At 36.7% G+C, this 26,907-nt stretch overlaps 1 protein-coding gene across 5 annotated transcripts in view; it reads right to left on the bottom strand.

Annotated features, from left to right (window-relative positions):
• CNTN4 (contactin 4) overlaps positions 1–26,907 on the bottom strand; it is a 901,803-nt gene that overhangs the window by 764,559 nt on the left and 110,337 nt on the right. Inside the window, exon 2 of one of the 5 annotated variants that reach the window (XM_045493585.1) lies at positions 234–274. The exons of the other annotated variants lie outside the window; for them this stretch is intronic. The gene's annotated coding sequence lies outside the window, so the exon portion shown is untranslated. The remainder of the gene's footprint in view (positions 1–233; positions 275–26,907) is intronic. 5 annotated transcript variants of the gene reach the window in all.

The following is a 26,907-nucleotide window of genomic DNA, read 5'->3' as shown; positions in this document are numbered from 1 at the left end:
GCAAATGAAGTTTTGGGGCTACACATTACATTTAAAACAACCTATTATAGTTTATAATTGCTACTGCTTTCTGTATATATTACTAACACAGAAAGAGTTACTTACTAATTGCGTAACTGAAAAGGAAAAGTAGTCTCAGTTATTATCAACAGTCAAAACTTTTGTACAACTCCTAAAAGATAATTTATATACTACTTTACACATATAGATCTTTTTAAATAAAGGGTACATACCCCTAAATATGTTATTCATCTCAACTTCAACTGCTCATCACCTACAAATAAAGAAATGGATTTTAATTTTTTTTTTCAACGTTTATTTATTTTTGGGACAGAGAGAGACAGAGCATGAACGGGGGAGGGGCAGAGAGAGAGGGAGACACAGAATCGGAAACAGGCTCCAGGCTCTGAGCCATCAGCCCAGAGCCCGACGCGGGGCTCGAACTCACGGACCGCGAGATCGTGACCTGGCTGAAGTCGGACGCTTAACCGACTGCGCCACCCAGGCGCCCCAAGAAATGGATTTTAGAATACAGCATAAACCTGGGCCTTTTTTTTTTTTTTAAAGTTAGTGGCATGCCAGTACTGCTGGTTTTAGAATAAAATGTTTCAATGCTTAAAAAAAAAAAAAAAAAAAAAAAAAAGTGTCTCGGGAATTACAGAGGATCTGATTTTATCATGATATTCTTTAAACTGTGTAATTTTTTAAACTGTGAGCAAGAAAACTATCATAGTAAATCTATTAAAAAAGCCTTAGAGCTGATTTATATCCAAATATCTAGGATAAAGAAGAGATACTAGTAGTTTTGCTTATCGTACACATTATAGTAAACATTTGAGTTTCATATGAAACTAAAAACTCATTATTTGAAATTAAGGAAAAATTTCCTCAGGTCATAAAGAGCAACAATTAATATTCATTCCTTGTAAACGACATAAAATCTCCCTTCTCACCATCTTTCTAAAAATCATTGCTAATCTTTTTTAGATCAGAATTAATTTATTTAAAAAACATGAAATCTAAAATTTAAAGGTTACATAAATTATGCAACAATTAAAAATTATGACTTAATTTTTTTAAGTAATCTCAACACCCAACTTGAACTCATGAATCTGAGATCAAAAGTCCCATGCTCTTCCGAAGGAGAAAGCTAGGCACCCCACAAAAATTTTAAATGGTATGAGGGTTATCCAAAATTTACAAATGCCCCCACTTTTATTACCCTCAGAAATTGAACACTGACCTTTTCTAAATTTAAACTCTAAGTGATATTGATAATAGTTTGGACTTAACACAAATTTATATTTGCATTTCTATGACTTATGTTTTATCTTCAAATTCTCCTTTCTGAGGTCTATATACATGCAGCCAATTGGCTACCTGATATCACTATTCGGATACTCTAAAGGGATGTCAAATTCAACATGTCTGAATACAAATACATGATTTCTTATACCAATTCTTCCCTGAACCCAAATGGTCTACTTCCAGGGCTGGTAGTGAATGGTACCACCATAATTCACCAGCCAGAGAGGTAGGAGTCACACACATCTTTTTCTTTCACCTATTGGAAGAGTAGTCAATCCACCACTACATCCAGACCATTTAACTTCATCCACATCTCTGTCACCAACTCCCTTCCACCTACCATCATTTTATACCTCAAACAGCAGTAAGAACATTCTCACTGCATTCACCACTGACACCGCCTATCCTTTTTGCCCCTACCCATTTCAACCCTCTGAGGATGCTTCAGTGTCTTCCTATTAGTCATGCAAAATGACCAAAATTCTTTAACAGGCCTACAAATCCCCGTATCATCTAGCTTTTGCCAAATATTCCCTGTATCTTCCACCATTCTCCACCCTCTGCACTCCAGATAGAAGAAAGTATTTTCAGTTCTTGAAATCTGTCATGATCCTGCCCATTTAAGGGTTTTTATACATAATATTGTTTCATCTGGCATATTCTTCCCTTAACCCATTTCCACCTATTCTTTCTGTAGATCACCATTTAAACTTCACTTTATAGGCATTAGAAAGAGGCCTAAGTCAAGTCCTCCTAATATATTATACTCTCACAGGACAACATTTGCTTCTTCAAAGCATTGATCACTGACTATGTGACTTATTACTACATCCCTAACTGCAATGTAAACTAAATGATGGTGGCATCGATGTTGCATATCCCTGGTGCCTAGCAGAGAGCCTGACATGCCATAGGTGTTAGTGACTGAAATTAAAATAAGTGAATAAAAATGATAGTTTGGGGGCATATCTTTTCTATACTCGATTCATACTAAGGCATGATGGTATGAATGGAACATATACATGTTATATTCTTGAGAAAAATATTTAAGATTATTCCTGAGCCCCAAAACAAAAGGTGGAATCCAATAATGATACTTGTAAAGCATTAATTACTTCTTGAAGACCAAAACAAAATTATTTATTCCTCACATGTAATTCAATGAATAAAATTTAATAGGTGTGGAACATGGATAGAATAAAAGAAGTTTCATTTTATGAAGCTTTTCCATTTACAGCACACTTCCAGATAAATGTTTGACTTAATGTCCAAAGGGGATCATGTATTGAGTATCTACTGGTATTATCTCCAGTTATCGGACTTAGAAGTAGGGTAAAAGAGGTTTCATGTTTGGCCTGTGGTCGCATTACTAATAGGTACAATGAGACCTCTTACCTCCAACTACTGTGTATTTTCTACTAAATTACAGGGCCTTGGCAGTGATCCAGATGATGTGAACCAGACAAGTTCTCCTAATGACACCATGCTGTAACTCCATGAGGATTATGTTGCTGCTACACAAAATTTTCATGACAATATATGGAATCTATACTACATCGTAACTAAGGAAGCACTCACCCCTCGAAACTCAGCTCTACCAACCTAAACTTTCCAAGCCTTTCTCCACTGAATTAAGGCTTACCTCTGCATCTCCTATCGCAGTATTTCCTATAGTACATTTTACACTGGTTACTAATACTTCTCTTTTAACTAAACTGTATGGACCAGAAGCAAGATGGTATTCATATTTGTACCCCAGCACCTAGTACAGTGCCTCTCTCACAGTGGTCACTGAAACCCTGGGGGACAGGTGTGAGCGGATGTGTGCAATAGTAAATGAATGAAATAGGCCAAGAATAAACACAGTGTTACATGATCCTGTGACTTCTAAATGATCAAAACTTAAAACATAGACCATTTTATTGAAATTTGGTTCTCTAGTTGGCATAACCATTAATCAAAATACATCATGTATTTATCATATAGGATACCAAAGCTCCTCTTTAAGGACCTATACAATTTTCATCAGGAAGAAATATTATTTTAAGCAGATAGAAGCAATCAAACATTTATAAAAAACCATGACAGGAATGGGGCGCCTGGGTGGCTCAGTCAGTTAAGCGTCCGACTTCAGCTAAGGTCATAATCTCACAGTTTTTGAGTTCATGCCCCACCTCGGGCTCTGTGCTGACAGCTCAGAGCCCGGGGCCTGCTTTGGATTCTGTGTCTCCTGCTTTCTCTTCCCCTCCTATTCTCATGCTCTGTCTCTGCCTCTCAATAATAAATGTTAAAAAAATTTTTTAAACATGACAGGAATTATTCTAAAAATGAAAAAAAATAAAATGATATACAGTAGGTTTAATTTGTTCAAAATTTTGAGTTATTTTTTAAGTATTTACTGTAGCATGTTGAAATACCAGATGAAATATTCCCCTTCTACATAGATAGTAAGGGTCCAGGGTTTGCGACTGCATCAAAACTAACTTCTGTATTAATAAGCTGCTTAATGTAAGGAGCTTTCAGGTTACCTGGCAAGTATAATCCTTTATACCTGGCTAAATGTACAAATTGATAACAGCACCATTAAATCTCATGGCATTCACAATAATCATTCAATTCAAACTCTATTCAAAATACAAGTAGAATGGAGAAAAGTAAATCTTTTGTTTCTGCAATGTATAGACTCATAAGTCTTCTCAACCACTTTGTTCTTTTGTTAGTTCTCAGAGTTCTAAGACAGCAGATCTTATTAATATGACAGAAAGGCCAAGATAGATGAAAACTCAATTTTTCCAAATAACTATAGCCCTTTTTTTCCCAAGCAAAAAATAAACTCAGAGCAATACTATTCAAAGCAAATGAACAGATTTTGTCAAAGCTTCAAGCAACAAGGAAAACAAGTATCTGGTCCTCTTTTAGCATAAGCCTGAATCATTAGTGACTGAGGTAATACTGAAAATGCAATCACATGCTTTTCTGACAGCGAGATGGGTGCTACTGACTCAACAGAAGGAAAATAGAAAAAAATATGACAAGAGCAATATGCTCTTTGTTAGGACCCCACTAACACACTGATCTTTCTGACAAACATAATCAACAATGCATCTGGCCTTATGCTCGAGGAAATTATTTTATAAATTTATTTTATAGTTTACTAACTCCAGGTATCATACTCAGTCTTCTCACCTCACCTCTCTAAAATGGCATTTAATGAATTTTATTATCAGATATATCAGGATAAATCCTGTCAAAGATTTCCTAGTCTAGGGTCTGGAATAAAGGCATATGTATGAGTAGTTCTGTCTAAGGAGAGAAATTCCACAAGCTGATAAAGTTTTTAAGTCTTATTTAGAGCAACAAAAGATCTTTTAATACCTATCTAATCCTGGTTTTCTTACCAGATGGTAAGGTTGCCATCTCAGAATCTAAAAGCTAGCTGGTAAATTATCATCCACAAACAAAGAAAGCCTATTAGATACCTCAGAGAGCAAAGATTCATATGGGATGGCTGGAACAGTAAAGAAATACTGCCAACGCTAACTAAATAAGGTGGATTTTCCATGTGATTGCAATTTTTCCTGTATATTTGCTGTATATTTCACTTCTTGCTCAAACAGGGCATGGGTAATTTTGAGAAAGGTGAATCACTGGGCTCAAATCAAGGAGTCCTAACTCTTCCAAGAACTTTCTTGGGAAAGAAATGAGCTTTTTCATCTATAAAATTAAAGTGGTGTGCTAGAGGACCTTCAAGTCTCTGCAAGACAGAAGAACTATGATTTCCAGGATGATTTTGTCATACTGCTGCTCCATTAAAAGGTTTACCAGAGAGGTCAGTGGAATAAATCCAAAGAAAATGATCTCCATATCTCAAAAGACCTCATTTCTCATGCCGTCTACACCTGTCCTCAGTCACTGGAAATAATCCTTAAGTGGTATTATTCCAAAGACAATTATTTAATGTTGAATTGTACATGCCTAGTTCACAAGAGCTGTCTATATAATAGTCAATGCATATAGCTATTAAGCAATATAGAATATACCACAAGACTGGGAAAAAATTAACAAAGCAGAAGCTTTTTTTTTTTTAATTTTTTTTTTCCACATTTTTATTTATTTTTGGGACAGAGAGAGACAGAGCATGAACGGGCAAGGGGCAGAGAGAGAGGGAGACACAGAATCTGAAACAGGCTCCAGGCTCTGAGCCATCAGCCCAGAGCCCGACGCGGGGCTCGAACTCACGGACTGCGAGATCGTGACCTGGCTGAAGTCGGACGCTTAACCGACTGCGCCACCCAGGCGCCCCCAAAGCAGAAGCTTTTTAATCAAGTACTTAAGAGGTTATGGAGAGGCCACGAAGTGAAGTTATGAAGTATGTTTCTAGTCAAGAATGCCATCTACTGACAGACAATAAAGTACTCAATATCCATATGATTTTATTGAGTGAAGAGTCAAGAGTGGATTTCATTCCTGGATCAGTTAAGAATCCGGGAAGTAAAAATAAAAGTCCATCAATTCTTAGCATCCCTTTGGGGTTTCTGTGGGTATATATTTAATAACTGTCTTATTTCAAAATGTTCAGTTTAACCCCCATTTAGCCTTAAAAATATAATAACAGTGGACAGATTTGCCAGCCATCTTTGGATGGTTTGAGTGCTCCTAACAGGTGCCCCATTAATTAACTTCTTAGGACATGAACAGATTTCTATCAAAAGCACTGAAATCACCTCAGAAAAAAATAAGCCATTTTTTAAAAGGAGAACCTGTCTGCCAAAGTGAAGAAGCTCCTACATAGCTCACTCAATTTTTCTTATGACTTTCCACTGACAAAGTCATCTCATTTAAAACTTGCTAATCCCCTGGTAGGGCTATTTTGAGATGTGAGGATGATAAGGGCTATGATAAGGGTTCAATTTCAACTACAACAGAAAATACAACTGAAAAAAAGAATATTTTGACACCTCATGTTTTTCATCTATTGAACTGGCAAAGATCAATAGATTTACACTGTGTTGGTAAGTGCACTGGGTAAAAAAAACATTCACATACCTATTCTTAGTGGGTGGATCCATTGGTACAAATTCTGTAGAGGGTTATTTACCAATATCTATAAAAAGTAAAAAAGCAATTTTTTTTACTTGTAAATATCTTCTCTAGATTTATACAGTCTAGAAATATAAAGTCATTGGGGCACTTGCTACTCGTTTTAAGAGTTACTTATAGAGTGAAGAATAAACGAAATAATGTGCTTCAAGTATATAAAACAAAATGTGTAGCGTAGTTCATGTCATTGTCATTAGATGACGATATGATTAATCACTTTAGGAAACACTACAAAATTTCAGACAAGTGAATGTTCCATTCATTATGGTAAAAAAAAAAAAAAACCTTCTGTGTATACTACATATATCAGTATCTAGAACTTTAAAGTATCTAGACTACTTTAATGCTTTGGTAAGCCTTGTCAACTGGGGAAATCTTGCAGTAATGTATAATCATGTGTGTTAATTTCCTAGGAATATTTTATTTTGAATTAATAAAGGTCTAAAAGATTAGGAAAAAATCCAAAATCCTTATAATCTTGATAAAAATTAATATAATTTTATTAGGACATAATTGATTGAATAAGTTGACACATAGTTTAAAATTCTTCCAGCTTTTTTTTCTCTTTCTGTAACTAAATTACATCCTAACCATTATCAACCATTCATTTTAGCTGAATGAGAAAAAGAAAAAAATGTTAAGTGAAAGCACATTCATTTGACATTAACCCAAAATAACCAATTTGCTTCTCATGAGCCTTGGCTGTTGCTGAGGTGCATTTGTTAAATTATAGCAGCAATTTTTCCTCAGGAATCTTCTAATTTTGTTCCAATCACTAGAGTCATGTTTATGTATTTCCTTGCACAGATATACTGCTTCCTCAGAGAACTCTTGAGAATAGAAATTTTTTATCAGATGATTGAATATCAAACAGTGAGATGACTAGCCGGTTAGGTTAAAAATATGAAAAGACATTTAAATTTAAACATAAAGGAGATCGTCTGAATGACAAATTATGGGTGATGTAGAGGAATGAATCAGGAGAACTTTTTTCCCTTACTTTTCTCTCAGAGCTTCTCCATATCTAAGCAGGAAAGCTTGGTCTCAGCATCCTACTGTTCAGTGCTGTGCTGTTTAATAAGGTAGCCAATGCCCAGATGTGACTATTGAGTGTTTTGTCATGTACCTAGTAAACATTAAAGATGTAGTGTCAATAATCAATTTAGAGTATCTCATTCATAACTGTTTTAATATTGATACATGTAGATACAAACTTTTGAACACATGGTGTTAAGTAAAATTTCACTTGTTTCACTGTACTTTTAACTTTTAACTTTAGCAAATTTGAAATCATACCTTTGGCTTATATATTTCCACTAGTGCAGAACTAGTGCATATCTATCTATGATGTAGTACATTCTATTTGTTCCTTTGTGGGCACCTGTGCTTTGATGGTTCCAGGGACTAAGTAGATTTCTAAAGGGGCAGAAGCTGTTTATCTTTACAATCCTATCTTGATTAGGCATGTGAAGACCTACTGATTCCCATTATGTGGATCCAGATCTTGCCCCTTAAAAAAAGGCATTGCCCAACTTGGTGTTAAAGTCATAAGGCTTGAGTTTTCAGCTCAATTAGCTGGACGAATCATTTAAATCCTCTGAGACTTTTTTCTTAGTTATAGAAGTCCTGTCTATGTGACCAATACCATTCCTGTGAAAATCATTTCAGGTATACATGGGAATTCTTGAAGCCATACACACTATGGCATTTGATGTGGTATTAACATTTAGTTTTAGCTCAACAAACAACATGTGGAATAACTGATTCTTTGTAATTCACCTTAATGGGAGCAGAAATACCAAACCTTTGCTGCCAATCACATTGCTGAGTAGAACAGTCAGTTGATTTGTTCAATGACAAGTCATACCTTAGATTATTCCTAATAATTCTATTTCAAATCAAGTAAAAAGAGAATGAATCTCTCAAAAACTTAACTGTAATAGTAACAGAATTAAGAGTAAAGAAACTTTAGATGAAAAACAGATTCAAATTACATGAAGGTGTTTTCCTTATAACAATGATCTCTTTCATATACTTACACATTCCCTCATCAAACATTTAGAGTATGCTCTATGATACAGCAAAGTGGAAAAGATCACAGCCACCTTGAATGTTTTATGTGGCCCTTCCAACCCTGTAATATTGGAATAAATTATTAAGACTAGCAGGTTTTGTGGACACTTAATGATGTACTAGAAAAAAAAAATAACTCCTGGCACATGGTGTTTAATAAATGTTAGCCAAAATAACATATATTATTATTTAGTCACTGTTATACACAATGAAGATACTAAAAGACAAATATGTCCTGAAGGCATTATCTACACTATAATCTATCAGCTGTATCTAAGGAAGTCTAAATAGTAATTATTTTCAAGTATCCAGGAAACCATATGAATCTTACAGGCTGTTTTCCTAATATTTAGCCCTGTGTGGGGCACCTGGATGGCTCAGTTGGTTAAGTGTCCGACTTTGGCTCAGGTCATGATCTCGTGGTTTGTGAGTTTGAGCCCCACGTCGGGCTCTGTGCTGACAGCTCAAAGCCTGGAGCCTGCTTCAGATGCTGAGTCTCCCTCTCTCTCTGCCCTCCCCTGGCTCATGCTCTGTCTCTCTCTGTCTCAAAAATAAATTTAAAAAATTTTTTTAAAAATTTAATATTTAGCCCTGTGTAATTACAACCTTGATCCTCTGAAGGATCCATTCAAGAAGCCTAAGGATTTTTTAAATTTTTTTAATGTTCATTTTTTTAATGAAATTTATTGTCAAACTGGTTCCATACAACACCCAGTGTTTGTTTATTTTTGAGAGAAAGAGAGAGACAGAGTGCAAGAGGGGGATGGACAAAGAGACAGGGAGACACAGAATCTGAAGCAGACTCCAGGCTCTGAGCCTGACACAGGGCTCTAACTCCTGAACTGTGAGATCACGACCTGGGCAAAAGTCAGATGCCCAACTGAGCAACCCAGGCACCCCAGCATAAGGATTTCTGCAAACTAAGATATAGTTTACCTAATATGGATTTCAGAAACCAGTTGGAAACCCATCATCATCAAGGATTTCTGCAAACTAAGATATAGTTTCCCTAACAGGTTTCATTTAATAAGTGTTGTCATAACTGGATTTCAGAAAGCTCTTGAGGAAATAGTGGTTACCTCTTCCCCCAGATTTAAAGTTATCCTAAGTACTCTGTTAAATGGATTTCCTCTTAAACCACTTTTTAATGACACACAAACCCATCATCATCAAGTTCTAACATGATAATAATCATTTACCATGATCCCCTAGTTCAGTGACAGAGGTAAGAGATAAATAATAAAAAAACATCAATACCTTCTTGCCTCCTTCCAGAACCTTGCCTCAGTAAGCTATAACCATGAGCACCCATCAGCTTTGCCAATTTATTTTCTTCTTACAGTAAATTACAGAGTAGCAACAATTTTTAAATAAAGGCCCTACAGGCCAATTTGGCAAGACCACTGTATTAGAATTTCTCAAAAGTTGCACTAATTTGTAATCATTTTTTATATATGGTGAACAAAAGCAGAATCCATATGGACACAGTAGATTCTGCTATCTACTATCAAAATGGAATAGTAAGTTTCCCCTGCAGATACCTATAAATAAATATATGGCATATGAAAAGTTCCATACACTGGAATGACTGATTGCAAATCTATCAACCCAATGTTATTTAATAACTGCTAATTAGATGATAGAAGACAAATCCTGCTTTCAAAAGACTGACAGTGCTATTTTTAAATAGGTCTAAATTCTAGCCAATATACATTAAAAGTTGTTACAGGCTGTCTTCAAAACCCAGCTATAATCAAGTAAATCAAAGCCTCAGTGTCCTAATCTGTAAACTGGAAGTAATTTCAGCTACAGTGTAGTCATACCAGGACTATTAGAAATCATGTATATAAAGCACTTACCACAGTGTTATTATCACTATTAATAGTGTTTTCTTTATTAGAAATACAAGTTTTTTCTTTATTAGAAATACAAGCTTTCTTGTATTTTCTTTAATAGCTAGGGCAGGGGTCTGCAAACTTTTCCGTAAATGGCCAAATAATAAGTATTTTTAGCCTTACAAGCCATAAAATCGGTATCAGCACTCTGCAACTACTGTTATAACATGAAAGTAGTCAACAATGCATAAACAAATGAGTGTGGCTATGTTACAATAACGTATTTGTGGACACTGAAATTTGAATGTTATGTAGAAATCTATTCCCTTGATTTTTTTTTTTTTCCCCAACCATCTAAAAAAATAGGGGCATGTGGGAGGCTCGGTCGGAAAAGCATCCAGCTCTTGGTTTTGGCTCAGGTCATGATCTCACAGTTCATGAGTTCAAGCCCTGCGTTGGGCTCTGTGCTCATAGTGAAGAGGCTGCTTGGAATTCTGTTTCTGTCTCCCTCTCTCTCTCTGCCCCTCCCACACTCTGTCTTTCTCTCAAAATAAATAAACTTTAATAAACAAACAAACAAACAAACAGTCTCAGTTTGTGGGCAATACATAAAGAGCTGGTGAGCCAGATTTGACCACAGGACCCTAGACTGTCCAGCTCTTGGCTAGAGGAGTCTGAATTTCCATGAATTGATTATATCATTAATTGGCAATTCTTTTTTAGACAAAAAAAATCACTGTAACAAATTGAAAATGTTTTTCTCTACATACAAAACCATGGTTATTTTTATTTACTTAACTTTAAATTCTGTTGATCTTTTTTGGAAAAAAGTATTACAAGTATCCCCAGCTTTCCCAAAGTTTGAGTTACCCACATTAGTAGTTAATGGCCTTTTTCACAAAAGCAAAAATCCTCTTCAGATTCCCTTTGGTTAGCAAAAACAGGTAGTAACGTAAGTCTGTGTAAAAGCAAAGTGTCAGAACTCGAACTCAGAAAGTGGGGGACACTCTTCACTTTATGCCATTTCAGCTTACAAAAGGTTTCACAGGGCTTGTCCATTTTTGGATAGTGGAATAAACCTGTGTCTATTTAAACATCTACCATTTTGTAGACCTTTAAGTGGTATTTTACCTCCAATGTAAAAAGTTTAACCGGTATTTCAAAGCACTGCAAACAAATTTTACTCAGCATGCTTGTAAAACATATTGCTTATTTTCCTTACTAAATTAACTGTGGTTTGTGAAACAAACAAATGAATCCAACAACACTAGATGCAAACACAATTTCAATAAATAGGTCTTCATTTACTACTTAATCTCCTTTCTGCCACTGACTTAAAAACAGCTGCCAGGAAGAGATGCAAACACCATATTTCTCCAGTTACATAATGTTAATTATAATGGAATTACGCTACAAATAAAATCTTAATCATGTTGGCCACTCTTCTCCATGTTCTTATTACTTACTCACAGACTCCCAATCCATTAAATCTGTGCTGCAGTATTAAAGTGGGTGAGGTGCAGGGGAGAGAGAAGATGAATTTGGTTTGGTCAAAAGGTCAAAGGATAATAATTTAGTTAAATATGTAAAGTGGGGCATAATCTTTTCATCCTTTTCATATCTTATGCTTTTAATGCTGAATTATCTGCAAAATGAACAAAGACAATGAATATCAGGTCAGCTCTGCTAAGAATATCAAGCTAACAACAGCACCGAAGGATGTGTTCTCAAGGTTCCTATTAGTTGTTTTCATTACATTAACTTAGAGTTTGGAGATATTTACCAAGCATTTCTAGCCTACCCATATTTTATAACCCACCCATTTGCTTACTTAAACTTAATTACAATGGAAATTGAAAATACAGTAATGCAAAGATAAATTAACCACTGAAGTTTACAAATACACAAGCCAGGATGTTGGTTTTCTGAGTCATGATATCAACTTAGCACCCAAACAATTAACAAAAGAGTAACATTACCATGGATGGATATAAGTACAAATTGTTAAATACACAGGTGACAATGCATAGATGCTTATTATAAAGCCAGACTGACTTGGTTCTGTATCCTTAGCCATTTGCATAGTTGTGTTATTATAGATAATTTACTTCCCGTTCCATGCCTGAGTTTTTCTGTAACATGTAAATAATGGTGATAGTTACCACAAAGTGTTAGCAAGATTAAAATAATTAACATGTAAAGTTTTTATAATATTACCTGACACATAAGAACTACATAAATATTTATTAAATAAAGCAATGGCTAAAATACTTATTGCATAGTAGTCTATATTACTGTTTTTTATAATAAGTGCATTTAGATAGGTCACTACTGTTTGGCTCTTTTTAGATTTCCGTGAGAAAAAAAAAATCTAAAGAACTTAAAAGTCCTATCTATGATAAATGTTTGCCAATGATAAAGGTGAAATGGAAATCTAAGGGTTGTTTGCCTCAAATACCACCAACATCTGACATAATTAATGGAACAAAATTACAGGGCAAGAGGGCACTTATTTCTAAAGCAGCTAATAATGAAGGAGTCTTTAACCAGCAGTGTAGAAAATTTGACTCTTCCATAATCATCCTGAAAATCTGCCCCTTCATTAGCGCTGGCTCTGTATGTAACATGGTTACTCTCAATCCAGGGTTTTCTTCTCTTCCAAATATCTCTATTACCTACTGTTTCCGAACTTCCAGGTCCTCATCAACAAACTTGATGTGATTCTTAACCGAGCTCCCTACATTACTGTACCACTTTGCTAATGACCGTAGGGAATGTCATGATGTAGAAATGGCAGCCCTAACCTTCAAGAAGTTTACAATCTATTTGGATAAACAAAATAGAACATAAATAAAAGTGAGAAGATAACAGCAAAATACAACCATACAGAAAGGAAGAACTAAAACAGCAAACATAGGTGCCGCACTTAGTGTCACCAGTGTTTTCCCAGTGTATTATCTCATTTTGGGCCTCCATCCCACCCCAATCCAGGAAATAATCCCCAGTAAATAAACTGTATTAATGTACAATATTATTGTATTATTTTATTAAAGTGTACTGGCATTACAGATTACCATACAGAGCCTTCGGAAATCTAAATAACTTGGTCCAGATCTTAAAGATAGAGGCAAAGTTATAATGCAGAATCCGTATCTTCACACTCACATCCAAAATTTTCAACTATAGCAGAGACCCATAGGATTCTAGTAGTCTGCCCTAAGTTCCCAGCAACAGGATGTGAGACAGGTCCTGGTAAGTGGTCAGAAATAAGCATGCTAGGGCACCTGGCTGGCTCAGTTGTAAGAGCATGCAACTCTTGATCTTGGGGTTGTGAGTTCAATCGCCACACTGGGTGTAGAGATCACTTAAATAAAACTTAAAAAAGAAGAAATGAACATGCCAATGGGAGAGAAAGGTCACTGCAAATGGGAAATGGTGCCAACTCAGAGAGGTAAAGAACCAGTTCAGGTCAATGGCTTTGAATGCAAACTTTCGGGCAGGTGGTGAGTGGGAGAGGGGCGGGGAGGGAAGGCTGCTGTGTAGACAAAAATAGAAAAGTCATTAGCTAGTACTCTACATTTCCTATTAGCAGCACAAAAGATGAGGGAGGAGAACTAGGGTTTCAAAACAATTGCATTGAGCATTAGTAAGCGAAATTTCAACTCCAGTACCTCCAATCCATGTTGTTATCTCTCTTAAGACTCTAATAGGACCCATACACTCAGTCAATCTGATTACCAGGGACCCCAAAACCAACTGCTACCCAATACTGAGCTGAGAGGAAGTACTTTAATAAATCTTAATTTATTAAACACTTAGGTTAGAAGCATTGTGCTAAAAATCTCTTCTATTGCTTCTTATTTTATTTTCACAAAATCACAGCAGGTCTGTTAAGGGTGTCCAAAACGACTCCCACATTCAAAGACTTGCTAGAAACACTCACAGGACGCAGCATCTAAGCTGCACTTAGGGTTAAAGAATTATTACTAATGTGTATTAGGAATACGCAATTGTATAAAAGAAAAAAATACAGATGGAATCTGAAGGAATCCATATGCAAGTTTATGTTCGCCCCTCCCATGTGGTGGGCTTATCCCAGCATGGAAAATGCATCACCATGTGTGCAATATTTCCACCCAGGGAAGCCTATTAAAGACTTAGTGCCAGTGTCTGTTTGTTAGAGAGCTGGCTCATAGATACTCTCTGCCTAGAATTATCAAAATTCCATATTACAGGAAAGAAGGTGTTGAGCAGAAACCACATTATTTGTATTAACAGTCTAAGCATAGTGAACAACCTTTACCCCTTAGGAAGAAAAATTCTATCAGTACCAGCCAAGGGCCAATCTCACAAAAACAACTCAGTGTCAGGACTGCTGTCTTTCCTGCATAGTGAGCACCTGTTACTCCACAAAGATGAAGTAACTGTGGCACAGAGACATTCAGTAACTTATCTAGGTTCCTAGAATTTCTAAGTGCCAATGTGTCTTAGCTTGACGGCTCCTTAAAAGTACATGGAGAATAGGACTTGTCAATTGACTTAGTTTTAGGAGAAATTCCACAAAACAGAAGGAGTAGGGGTGAAAAAGAGGTGGCTAGGAGGTAGGGAAAACTTAAGGAAGGAAAACTCATCCAACGTGTTTATTTTTTTACTTATTTTATTTTTAAGTGATTTCTATATCCAACATGCAGCTCGAACTTACAACCTCAAGATCAAGAGTCACATGCTCTACCAACTGGGCCAGCCAGGCGCTCCCCAAAGGTGTTTTATTAATTTGGTTACCACCATGGGCAAGTGGGGATTGATTCCACTGCAGCACAGAGTGAAATAAACTTCAAAGCTGTCAATTCAAAATACTGAAAAGGGTAATATTTATGTACTGATTCTCCATTCCCTATGGATCATATTTATCAGGAAGCTTCAAATATTAGAGCAATCCTAGAGAAGAAAGTAGGAAGCCTTCTTGTGGTTTTTCAGGAAGGATAGGATAGCCAAAATTTGTATCTAGAGAATGCAAGAGAGGGCATAAAAGGTGTAAATGCAGTCTATATTAGCCCTCTGGCATTATAAATTCCCCATGCTATACCTAGGTCATCATGGTTGACTTCTGTCAGAGTCCCTTATAATGGTTTAGAATTCCAGAAGTAGCTTTCAGGGATTAAGGAAACAAATAACATGGACCAACATGACCATTTTAACTCCAGTTTTCATTTGTCATACAAGAGGACAGAGTAAAAATCCCTCTCAAAAATTCCATATCAGCATTGTTTTTTTACAGGAAGCATATTTAAGGCCAACAGTGGTAGATAAAATTTTGTAGGAAGTCTGACTCTGGGTCAATCAACTTTCTGTCAAATACCCAGGTTTCTAATAAACATCCTATTAACTACAGATATAATATACATAACTGTGAGAAATATATGCCTGTTGTTTAAGTCACCCAGGATATGCAATTTTGTTATGGCAGCCTGAGCTAAGACAATAGTATACCAGAGGAGGGACATATTTTAAGTGACAGCAGAAAAAAAAGAAATGAGTACCTGTATTTGTCCAAAACCAAGTAGTAAAATAATGATCAATTTATTTAAATGGCATCTTGAACACAGTAAAACAACAGTCTCCTGGTAGATAAAATTAAATGGATACACTGTGTGAAATGTGTTAGATGTAAGAAAAAGGTTATCACAGAGAAATAAATAGAGATGTGGTATGAATTTGGGAAACCTAATTCCATTAACTATAAGGTCTATATTTCTCAAAAATGCCATCTTTTATTTGGGAATATTTGATGGCTTAAGACTCTGCTCAAAACAAACACAAAAAAAATGTTTAAATCAGACTGAAATGTGAATAATGATTATGAGTTCTAAGTAAATAAATATTATATAAATTACCTTGTCCAATTAAAACAAAGTCATATTTTTATTATCTTTTATTTTTGATATGGGCCAAAATTGAAGAATCATCCAAAGAACGATGCCTTAAAATATAGGGAACACAAATTTCAAAGCTCTAGAAAAGGTACTTTAATAGATAATTCAGGGGGCGCCTGGGTGGCGCAGTCGGTTAGGCGTCCGACTTCAGCCAGGTCACGATCTCACGGTCCGTGAGTTCGAGCCCCGCGTCAGGCTCTGGGCTGATGGCTCAGAGCCTGGAGCCTGTTTCCGATTCTGTGTCTCCCTCTCTCTCTGCCCCTCCCCCGTTCATGCTCTGTCTCTCTCTGTCCCAAAAATAAATAAACGTTGAAAAAAAAATTAAAAAAAAATAAATAAAAAAATAGATAATTCAGTAGGTAACTGGAGGCCTCTAAATAATATACATGAAAATAATGCAATGGCCCGGAAGATTCACCATAACCCAAATAGATTTTGGCAAAGCCAAGCCAAATGACATTTTTCAGTAACAGGTGAAAAAGGCATACCAGAAAAAACAAAATTTAAATAAATGAAATAAAGTCCAGGTCACTGACAGATTCTATGACTGGTTCACATATATTTCTAGAAGTTTTCTGTGTAACTGGGGTATGAAAATTCAAAATTATCTCAGACATTTATGTATTTTTGGAGCCCTACAAAAAAGTATTAAGCTATAGCCAAGATAGATGAAGGCCCAAAATTAGGAACTGGTTAAAATACATATCACCAACTCTCTGCCTTCAGAGCTACTGTTAACATCAAGCTAGACATATAAAGATGAACACTGTGCCAACTCACCATCTCTGTGCATCTAGGTATTTATGGAAGATTAAATCTGTCTCATAGAAATGTGCTGAGAATTAGCTCTCTAGTATATGCAAGCCCTTTGTAAACCTAGGTGGAAGCTGAGCCCAAAGTTTTATCATTTCTTTAAACATTTAACACCTTCAACTCTAGCATTCTCTTTAACAGATGCTCCTCACATCTCACATGTCAAAGCACAGCTTCCTAGAATCCCTAAAAATAGAAAACAGGATCACACATTTTGGTCCTGATAAGCAAAATTGAAGTTGCTGTAGGACAATCTGATAAGCCAATCCTAGTACTATGAGAAATGGAAGGACCTCATTCATGATTGGAGAATCTGGGGAAGAAGAATAGTAAATTGGGATCAATCCTTCTTTGTTGTATATCAACACTCACTCTACCTTCTAATCAGGGGAAAGGGTTCCTTTGACTTAATACTAGAAATATGTGTATCAGAATATGTAAGGTGAAAAGTTTAAGATAAGGAACTTTTTAAGTGTATTTATTATTTATTTTCAGAAAGAGAGAAAGGGAGACAGAGAAAGAGACAGAGACAGAGAGAGCAGGAGAGGGGCAGAGAGACAGAGAATCCCAAGCAGGTTCTGAATTGTCAGCATGGAGCATTACGCAGTCTCGAACTCAGGAACCGTGATATCATGACCTGAGCCAAAATCAAGAGTTGGGCACTTAAATGAATGAGCCACCAAAGGTACCCTGAAGATAAGGACTTTTAAAATTATATGCTAAGTATCTAAGCCAATTTACAAATCTGTCTCAATGGGGAAAAACTGAGAGCTTTCCCCTTAAGGTCAGGAACAAAACAGGGATGTCCATTCTCACCACTGTTATTCAACGTAGTATTGGAAGGCTTAGCTTCAGCAATCAAACAACACAAAGAAGTAAAAGGCATCCAAGTCAGCCAGGAGGAGGTCAAACTTTCACTCTTCGCAGATGACATGATACTCTATATGGAAAACCCACAAGATTCCACCAAAAAACTGCTAGAACTGATGCATGAATTCACCAAAGTGGCAGAATATAAAATCAAGAATGAATCAACAAGAATGAATGACAGAAAGAGAAATCAAGGAATCGATCCCATTTATAATTGCCAAAAAAAACATAAAATACCTAGGAACAAATCTAACCAAAGAAAACAATCTGTACACTGAAAACTACAGAAAGCTTATGAAAGAAACTGAAAAAGACCTACAAATTTGTTAGTTTCTACATGTCCACAGTTGGACATGTGTCATAAATAAATAAATAATAAATAAGAATTAACTTATGATTTAAAACAAAGTTGTAAGACAGTATATTCAACATTCTCAATTTCTTTAATATAAATATACCACACTATTTGATTTGAAAATGTACTTTTGTAAACTCTGAATTTACCTCAATCTGGTTATATCAAAAAATGTGTTGTACTTTTAGTTATTGTACTCTTATCTCCCCTTAACACCTCCATAGAAAGCTATAATTAGAGTGATGGGGTCTCCTCCCAACCACAGCCACATGCCAAACCTTTTCACATCCATACATATTCTGCACATCCAATTCCATCTCCTTGATCTGCTTTGATCTTCAACTGCCTGATTCCTCGCCCTGCGAAATTTAGCTGAAAAGCTCTCTTCTAAATATTGGCATTTCCCAATACACTAATTAGTTTTCACCCACGCTGTCAGCCCTTGTAATCTACTCTTCCTTCCCACGCAATCACAACTACTATCACCATACTTCTTTGTTATAGTCACACCACTTTTTTTTTTCAATTTGTTTTCATGTGTATATTCATGGGTTAGGTTTCTCCTCTATTGACTTTAAGCTCCATGAGTGGACTATGTATATTCAGTTTATTTACTACTCTCTTTCTACACCTAATATTTAGTAGGCACTCAAGTATTTATTCTATGAGTATATACATGTCTATCTTTATATCTGAATTAGGAAAAAAATGACTCAAAGTTGACTTATTCTTCTTCATGCACTGCTGTATTTTCTAAATTTTCTTAAATGAACATGTATTACTTGTGAAACCAAGAAAAAAATTTCATTTTCTAAGGATGATTTTCCCTTCATAATGCTTGTCCTAGGCCTGTAATTTTCTGATATACTCCAGGTATTTGAGGAAAAGGCATTTACTGCTTTGTCATCAATATGTCTTCTACAGAGATGTTCCCATCAGTGAAGAAGATACTGTGATTATCATAACCTGTAAGTGGTTATGACCTTCAAATCTTTCTCAAGGAGGAAAAATAGAAGTTAAAAAATTGACAGTTTACAAAAGATCAGATCCAACAGCATGAAATCACTTCCAGAGGTGCAGGCAATCAATCTTTTTCTTAAATGGTATCAACCGCAAAGTCCACAGTGGAACAACATTAACTCGTTTGGAACCACACCAACCCTCAAGGCCAGAAAGGTGACAAGGAGCCTAGTCAGAAAATACACTGTCTGCAAGAATGGTAACAAATAAAGGGCAACTTTTTCCTAATATAAACAAGAAGGAAGTTCAAAAGAGAGGGTTGGTAAACTGTGGGGATGAAGGATCATGTTACAGGAAAGCCCAGTAGCATTCATCAAAGTCCCAAGAAGCAGACTAAATTCCAAGGGCTGAACTTCAGTCCTTGAAAGAGCAACTTTAAGAAGTCAGGTAAGTCTTAATCCTACATTTAATGTAAAATCCAAAGAGACGGGCTCTTGAACAGAGGATAAAGATCGACATTTCAGAACATAGGTCCAAGTGCCTACAATGTACAAGTCTGCTTATTTGAAGTCACAAAAGTCAAAGAAGCAGCATCCATAATACGCCGATGAGTTGTAGAATAGGGGGCTATGACTCTGTCCAACATGATGAAAAAGAGCAAGACCTACAAGAAAGCAGGTGGTTTGTATCTGTAATTTAAGGGTTTGATTCTATGTCATCAAAACGGATGTAAATCAAACACTGCAAAATATTAACATGTTTTCCAGGGAAGTTAAGAATACATGGGTGGGATATGGATTATCTTCCAAATTACTATATATATTTAAAATATAACATTTCTTAAGAATTACAATGCTAAGAGATTATTTTCCCTTATGCAGAACTTCCTCTTTTCAACTGACAATGACAGTTTAAATTAGTACTAAATCAGACTCTTGGATTATATTTTACTATATTGAAGACTACACATTGAAATTTATTTATTATGTACCTACTGGATTGCAGCATAAGGCCCTCCCTTTAGGGAGAAACGCTATCCTACCTAAGGCTTTGATGGTTCACAGGATCATGGATTCACTTCATGTGCTTTTTTTCTCTGAGTGAAAATTTTTACACTGTCAATTTTGACTTTAGGAGATTTATACTCTAATGTCAACTAATGATGTCAAAATTCAGTCATGCATAAATTCCTTCTTCTTCCATCTAAGACACTGCCTGATTTACTACCATTACTAATTTTGAAAAGAAAAAAGAAAGATAAAAGTTCAACACTAAACAAATATAAATCTGAACAACTATCTGATCACGCCTGACTGCCATGACGATACCATTTAAGACATTCCACTATATTCTACTCACCAACTGTCCAAATTTAGAAATAAGCATGAATTCATCTTAAGTGTTGGGTTGTTTGGGGATGCAGCAATATTCAGACTTCAACTCAACTATTTGTACCTGTATCCCTTAGCTACAAGGAAAACAATTTCCACACTCAGAAGCCTGATGTATTTGAATTTTTTTTTTCAACGTTTATTTATTTTTGGGACAGAGAGAGACAGAGCATGAACGGGGGAGGGGCAGAGAGAGAGGGAGACACAGAATCAGAAACAGGCTCCAGGCTCTGAGCCATCAGCCCAGAGCCCGACGCGGGGCTTGAACTCCCGGACCGCAAGATCGTGACCTGGCTGAAGTCGGACGCTTAACCGACTGCGCCACCCAGGCGCCCCAAGCCTGATGTATTTGAATCATATAACCCATGTCTCTAGGAGTACACCTACTGAACAAATACTTTTTTTTTTTAATTAGCACTATTTTATAATCATAGATACTCAGTTTAAAGCCCAGGTTGAAAGAGTGCAAAATTTTAAGCACGAAATTTGAGTGAAACAAACAAGTGCAAAATTTTAAGCACGAAATTTGAGTGAAACAAACAATACTCAGCCACATGACATGACGTAATGAATCCCAGTTTGAAACAAGCCTACTGGCATTTTCTAAACTCATTTCTGAGCATAAGAGCTGTGCCATGCCAATGAGCCCATTCCACTCAAAAAAGTAAAAGAATACTTCAAGTCCGTTGATGTAGTTTGTTGCTAATCACACCCCAAATTCTGTAATCTTAGTTGTGTACAATATAACAAAATAGTAACAGAAATAGATCCTCAATTTCTACACTTTTGTTACCTGATGCTCCCAGGGAAATAATTTCCTATGAGAAAAAGACCATCTCATTTCACCAAGGTACCACTTAACCACATAAAAACAAAACCCGCTTTTCAAGGGGAAACACAGTTTTGGTGACTGGCAACTGGGAACACTGATGGGAGCCTGGAGAACATTTGATCTACTGGCAACAGAAACCCTTACACTGCACTCTGCCTTGGCATCAGCTAAATCTGAGACCTCTGCAACTTGAGTTTATACATTAATGCTGATTGCTACTTCTCAGTGGAGAAACAGTGCAGAAGGTACAGGTGTAGAACACATTCCAGGTTTTTTTTTCTTCTTCTAGAAAATAACACACATCTGTTCACTGTAAAGTAATTACTGAATGGTAATTAGAACTTAGCACTGGGGTTTAAATAACAAATGGTAGAATTTTTAGGATCTGGCTCAAAAGGAACTGAAGTCTGAAGTCCTATGATATTTCACAAGCCTCCCTGGAGGCAAGGGTAAAACAAAGAGTACCAGACTGTCAGCTAGGAGCCTCAAAGTCCCAGTTCTTCATCTGACTAGTTGTATTCTATCATCCCTCTGGGTCTCAACTTCCTCATCCACAAAATGAGTGAGTTTAACTAAAGACCACTAAATCTCTCAATTCTGACATTATAACCATCCTTTGATTTTTCAGTTATTTTAAAACAGTAATTTCAGTTAGTAAGTCAGAGTCCCAATTTGCTAACCAACACCAAACAAAACAATTTATGAAATTGGTGCTAATATTGGCAACATACCTAGAAGCCTTTGAAACTGAAAAATTCATTTATTCATATCAGGAATAAAATCTGTATTAATATTAGAAGAGCTTCAATGATCACAAAGTTTCATAACAATCCCCAAATATCTGTGGATCACACTTTGAGATTTCTTCTCAAAATTCTTCAACCTCAGTTACACGTAGCCATCAAACAGGGTCAATTTAAAAAATATGTGTTTTGGGGCACCTGGGTGGCTCAGTCAGTTAAGCAGCCAACTCTTGACTTCGGTTCAGGTCATGATCTCATGGTTCATGGGTTCGAGCCCCACATCCGGCTCTGCACTAACAGGGCAGAGCCAGCTGGGAATTCTCTGTCTCCCTTTCTCTCTCTGCCCCTCCCTGTTCACTCCCTCTCTCTCTCTCTAAAAATAGGCATTAAAAAAAAAAAAAACTGCATTTTGGCTCACATCTAAAGTCAGTTAAATAAGAATCCCTGGGGTCAGCCTTTGTCATTCCTATTTTTTAAGTCCCCAGACAATTTTAATGTTCAAGACTGAACTTTAAGGGCATGTTTGAGAGACAGAGAGACAGAACGCAAGCAGGGGAGGGGCAGAGAGAGAGGAAGACACAGAATCAGAAGTAGGCTCCAGGCTCTGACCTGTCAGCACAGAGTCCAACATGGGGCTGAACTCAGGAATAGCCAGATCACAACCTGAGCCGAAGTCAGACACTTAACCAACTGAGTCACCAGGTGACCCTTTTTAATTTTTTTTTCAATGTTTATTTTTGAGAGACAGAGTACAAGTGGGGAAGGGCAGAGAGAGAGGGAGACAGAAACTCGAAAGCAAGCTTTAGGTTCTGTCTGAGCTGTTAGCACAGAGCCCTATGTTGGCCTCGAACCCACAAACCACGAGATCATGACCTGAGCAGAAGTCAGACACTTAACGGACTGAGCTTCCCAGGTGCCCCTCAATCAAGCTCTGAAACACCTTCAATATAGAAATTTATTTTTATATCAAACAGGTTTTGGAATGCCTTTAACACGGGAATTTAAAAGAAGAGTTGATTCTAATTCATGTCAGGAAACATGTATCTAGTTCTCTACAGAAAAAGAACAAACTAAAGTAATAGTGGAGACCTGACCCAAGAAGCCTTTGAAAATCCAATTATCAGAGAAATTATATTATTGCCGAAAATATGATAATTGTTAAATAAATATTGTCACTGTCATTCATCAATTAACTACTATTTGCTTTTCTACTCTGTGTTTACCTTTGGTGGGGGGACAATAAAAAGGCTTTGCTTCTGTTGAGCTTTTGATGTGGTGAAGGAAGTAGGCAGATTCAAACAATTCAAAGATGGTAAGAAAGAACTGAGAACAAAAGAGGGTGGAAATAGAGTTGAGAACCTAAATAAATTAGTAAGGGATAGGAAAAGGAAACAAGAACTAACCTGTTTCTACACCCAGTAAGGACTTGAGTGTGCCAGGACCTAGGTTCCCAACTATGATCGACTATATCCATCACAACACAACACATTACATGCTCAAAGTTTTTTCTACCCTCCCCCCATTACTGGACCCTCTGCCACTTTGTTCTACCTCAGCCTGTGTGGTTGCTGTGAAATTTCATGTGAGCCCACTAGATCTTTCCTCCTGAAGGCCAAGTGCCACATGCCCCCAAATCCCTGCTACCCACTGTTAAGTTCACATTCAGATGATTCACTGCAGCACATGTGGAATCCACTTCCTAAGCATCTTCACAGGGCCTGGATGATGGAACGCATATGCATGGGGGAGTTTACCTACAGGAGACCTGAAGGAGCCAGCAGACGAATTCTCTCACAGCTCCTCTTTCTGATGAGATGTGCTTTCCTTTAAGATGTGTTGTTGTGTACACACATCAGGAATGTCTCACACAGTTAAAGACGCTGTACCTGTCAAGCAACCATTCTTGATTTCAAGCAGATCATAAAGCAGTGGCCACCTTGGTAACACTCCTCTCTGCTGTGTCTTCTTGTCTTTCTCATAACCCTTTGTCCTCACTCTCTCCGTTGTAGGACTGCACCTCCCAGTAAAATGTTAACACTGTGTCTTCTTTCTGTTTTTTAGGAACCCAGGATAAGACATGGAGCTTTTCATAGTAACACTGAGGGTAAACTTTCAGTTTTTAATAAGAGAAAAAAATACACAAAACATCTGTTACAAAGATCACACTGGCTATCGTGTGGAAAAAGGATTAGAGGGGCCAAAGCAGAGGTAGGAAGACCATTATTTGGTGATTCAGGCAAAAGATGGCAGTAAGTGGAACTACATCAGGAATAGTGCTAGATGCCATCACCTCCTCCAGCTCTCTTCCTGTGAAGTCTCACAAAAGTGGGAATAAAGTTCTTATTGACATTATGAAATAACATATATATAATTTTATGTATTTGTCAACTTACATTTTCGACATAATCACAGATCATGGACATCTTTTCATGTAGGGTAAATACAGGCTTAAATTGTAACTGTTGTATGAGTTTTATATATTCTATTGTGTGGTTATAGCATAAATTTCAACCATACTTATTAAATAAGACTTGAATAAATATCATTGGATACACAGACACAGGGACATGGCCATATTTATTTACTCCTAAAAAAATTCCTGTAAGACAGACATACTATGTTACCATTCAGAAAAGGCTAGGCTATGCTTCAGTAACAATCACACCACAAAATAAAAACTCAGTGCCTTATACAAATTTTTACTTGTCACTCGTACTCCACACTAGCCATGGTTCTGCAGAAGGACCCTGCTCATCACTCTCAATAGGAACAAAGGTTGACAAACCAGCTCCCAACTGGAGCACTACGTGTTGTCATGATAGAATGAGCTAGCACAAGAAATGCCAGCTGGTTCTTGAAATTTTCCCCAAAGTTGTACTTATTACTTCTGTTTTAGGATTTCAGCATTGTCAATGGAGCTACAGCAAGGTCTAATGGAGGCCCCTGCACAGAGCATAAAGTCAAAGCTTAGTTTGCATCTCCCTGGCTAATCTTTCCATTGGGAAGATACTATGTGATTCCACGGTAAATCACAGGAAGGTAGCGCACTATACAGCCCAGGGTTTAATGAGAAGGCAATGATTACAAACACAGACTTTTAGAAAGATGTGGTATCACCATTAGCCATGTATTGATATCAGATATTATTTGAACTTTAGGTCTTATTTTCCTATCTATAAAAGGAGAAATAACACCCCCTTGTGGAAGAGATTAGCTACTTGTTCACCAAACTTAAATTTCTCTCCCCCCTGCACACAGGCCTGGATTATATTTCCCAGGCTCCCTTGCAATGAGGTGTACCACATGACCAAGTTCTTGCCAACAGAATGTGGCTAAAGGGGTAGATGCCTCCTCCAGGTCTGGCTCATGTAAAACCATCTCTCTGTCTCCCCCTCTTGTGTCAGGTGGAAGAGAACCTACCAAAGGACTCAAAAGCTCTGTGAAACAGTGGGCAACACCTAGAAGGACAAATTGTATTAAACTCTTAGGTGAAATAAAAACATCTATTGTGTGGCAGGTGCTACATATAGCATTTAGCTTACACTATTGTACTCTCTTATGAGTTATAAAAATTAATGAAAAATCAAAAGAAAATTCGTATCAGAGTGTCCATAAATACTGCACACCAAACAACTACTAGCTATGAAGTAGCAGTAGCAGTACTGTTCTGACACTTACCAGTTGATACATAGGAGTATTTTTTTACATAGTCATTTTCAAGTTGTGTAGGTACCATGCCTGACCAATAAACACATTCAAAACAAAATGAGCTCCAAAGTCATTCTTCATATCACTATCTTAATATCAAATACTGTCCAATAATAGTCCAAAAGTAAATATGGCTTCCTACTTCTTTTAGTCAAAAACCCAATCCATAAGAATGTTATTTCAGGGTAAAGCAGTACTCATACTCATTTTTTAGAAAACACTGGTGCAAATGTATATCGATTTTTAGGTTTTGTAATGAAATTTGCTTGATGTGGTTTTCTTCACAAATGAAATGAACATTGACCTGCCTGATTGCATATTGACAATGAAATCATCTTTAGATACAGACGCCTGTATAGATACTGTCAAATAAAGTTAGACATGATGAGCGGGCTCTTTTATAAGTTGACAATACTGGTTCCGACCCTAACTTTGATCTCTCTCTATTGTTTAGCAAGGGGAAGCAGGGAGGTATTACTTCTCTTCTTCTTCATTTTACCTCAAGAGTCCTGTTTCAATGACTGACTTGAGAAGTAAAAGAAGGGAAGAGAGTGCAGGCAAGGAAAAAGCACATCCTGAGAACTTCTATCTATGAAACAAGTACAGGCAAAATATTCTCACCTGTCAGGAAACATAACTATCTACTAAGACACAGAAATGGAATAGCTGGAATACTCTTGAGTATTCACCACCTCTGTACTTTAAATGCAAAGAAATGGGATGTATTCAATTACTTCACATTTCCTCAAAATGAGACTTTTATTTTTCAGAACTGCTGATTCATTGTTTCCTTAGTTACGTGCATAGGATATACCACGTTAGCCACTCATTACACAAGTTTATTTAATAATGTTGTTTCTGAAAAAGAAAAAAAACCAACAGCCAGTGTTTTGAGAGCCATGTACATGTCACTTTGCTGAGACAAATATTATTCCTATTTCATTCCGGGTTTCTAATATTCTTATTTGGACTCCAGGGCAAAAGAA

Source organism: Leopardus geoffroyi, chromosome A2 (assembly GCF_018350155.1).
Source record: "Leopardus geoffroyi isolate Oge1 chromosome A2, O.geoffroyi_Oge1_pat1.0, whole genome shotgun sequence".
Classification (NCBI taxonomy): domain Eukaryota; kingdom Metazoa; phylum Chordata; class Mammalia; order Carnivora; family Felidae; genus Leopardus; species Leopardus geoffroyi.
Note: the sequence above shows the minus strand (reverse complement) of the source record. Positions and strands in the feature narration are given on the sequence as shown.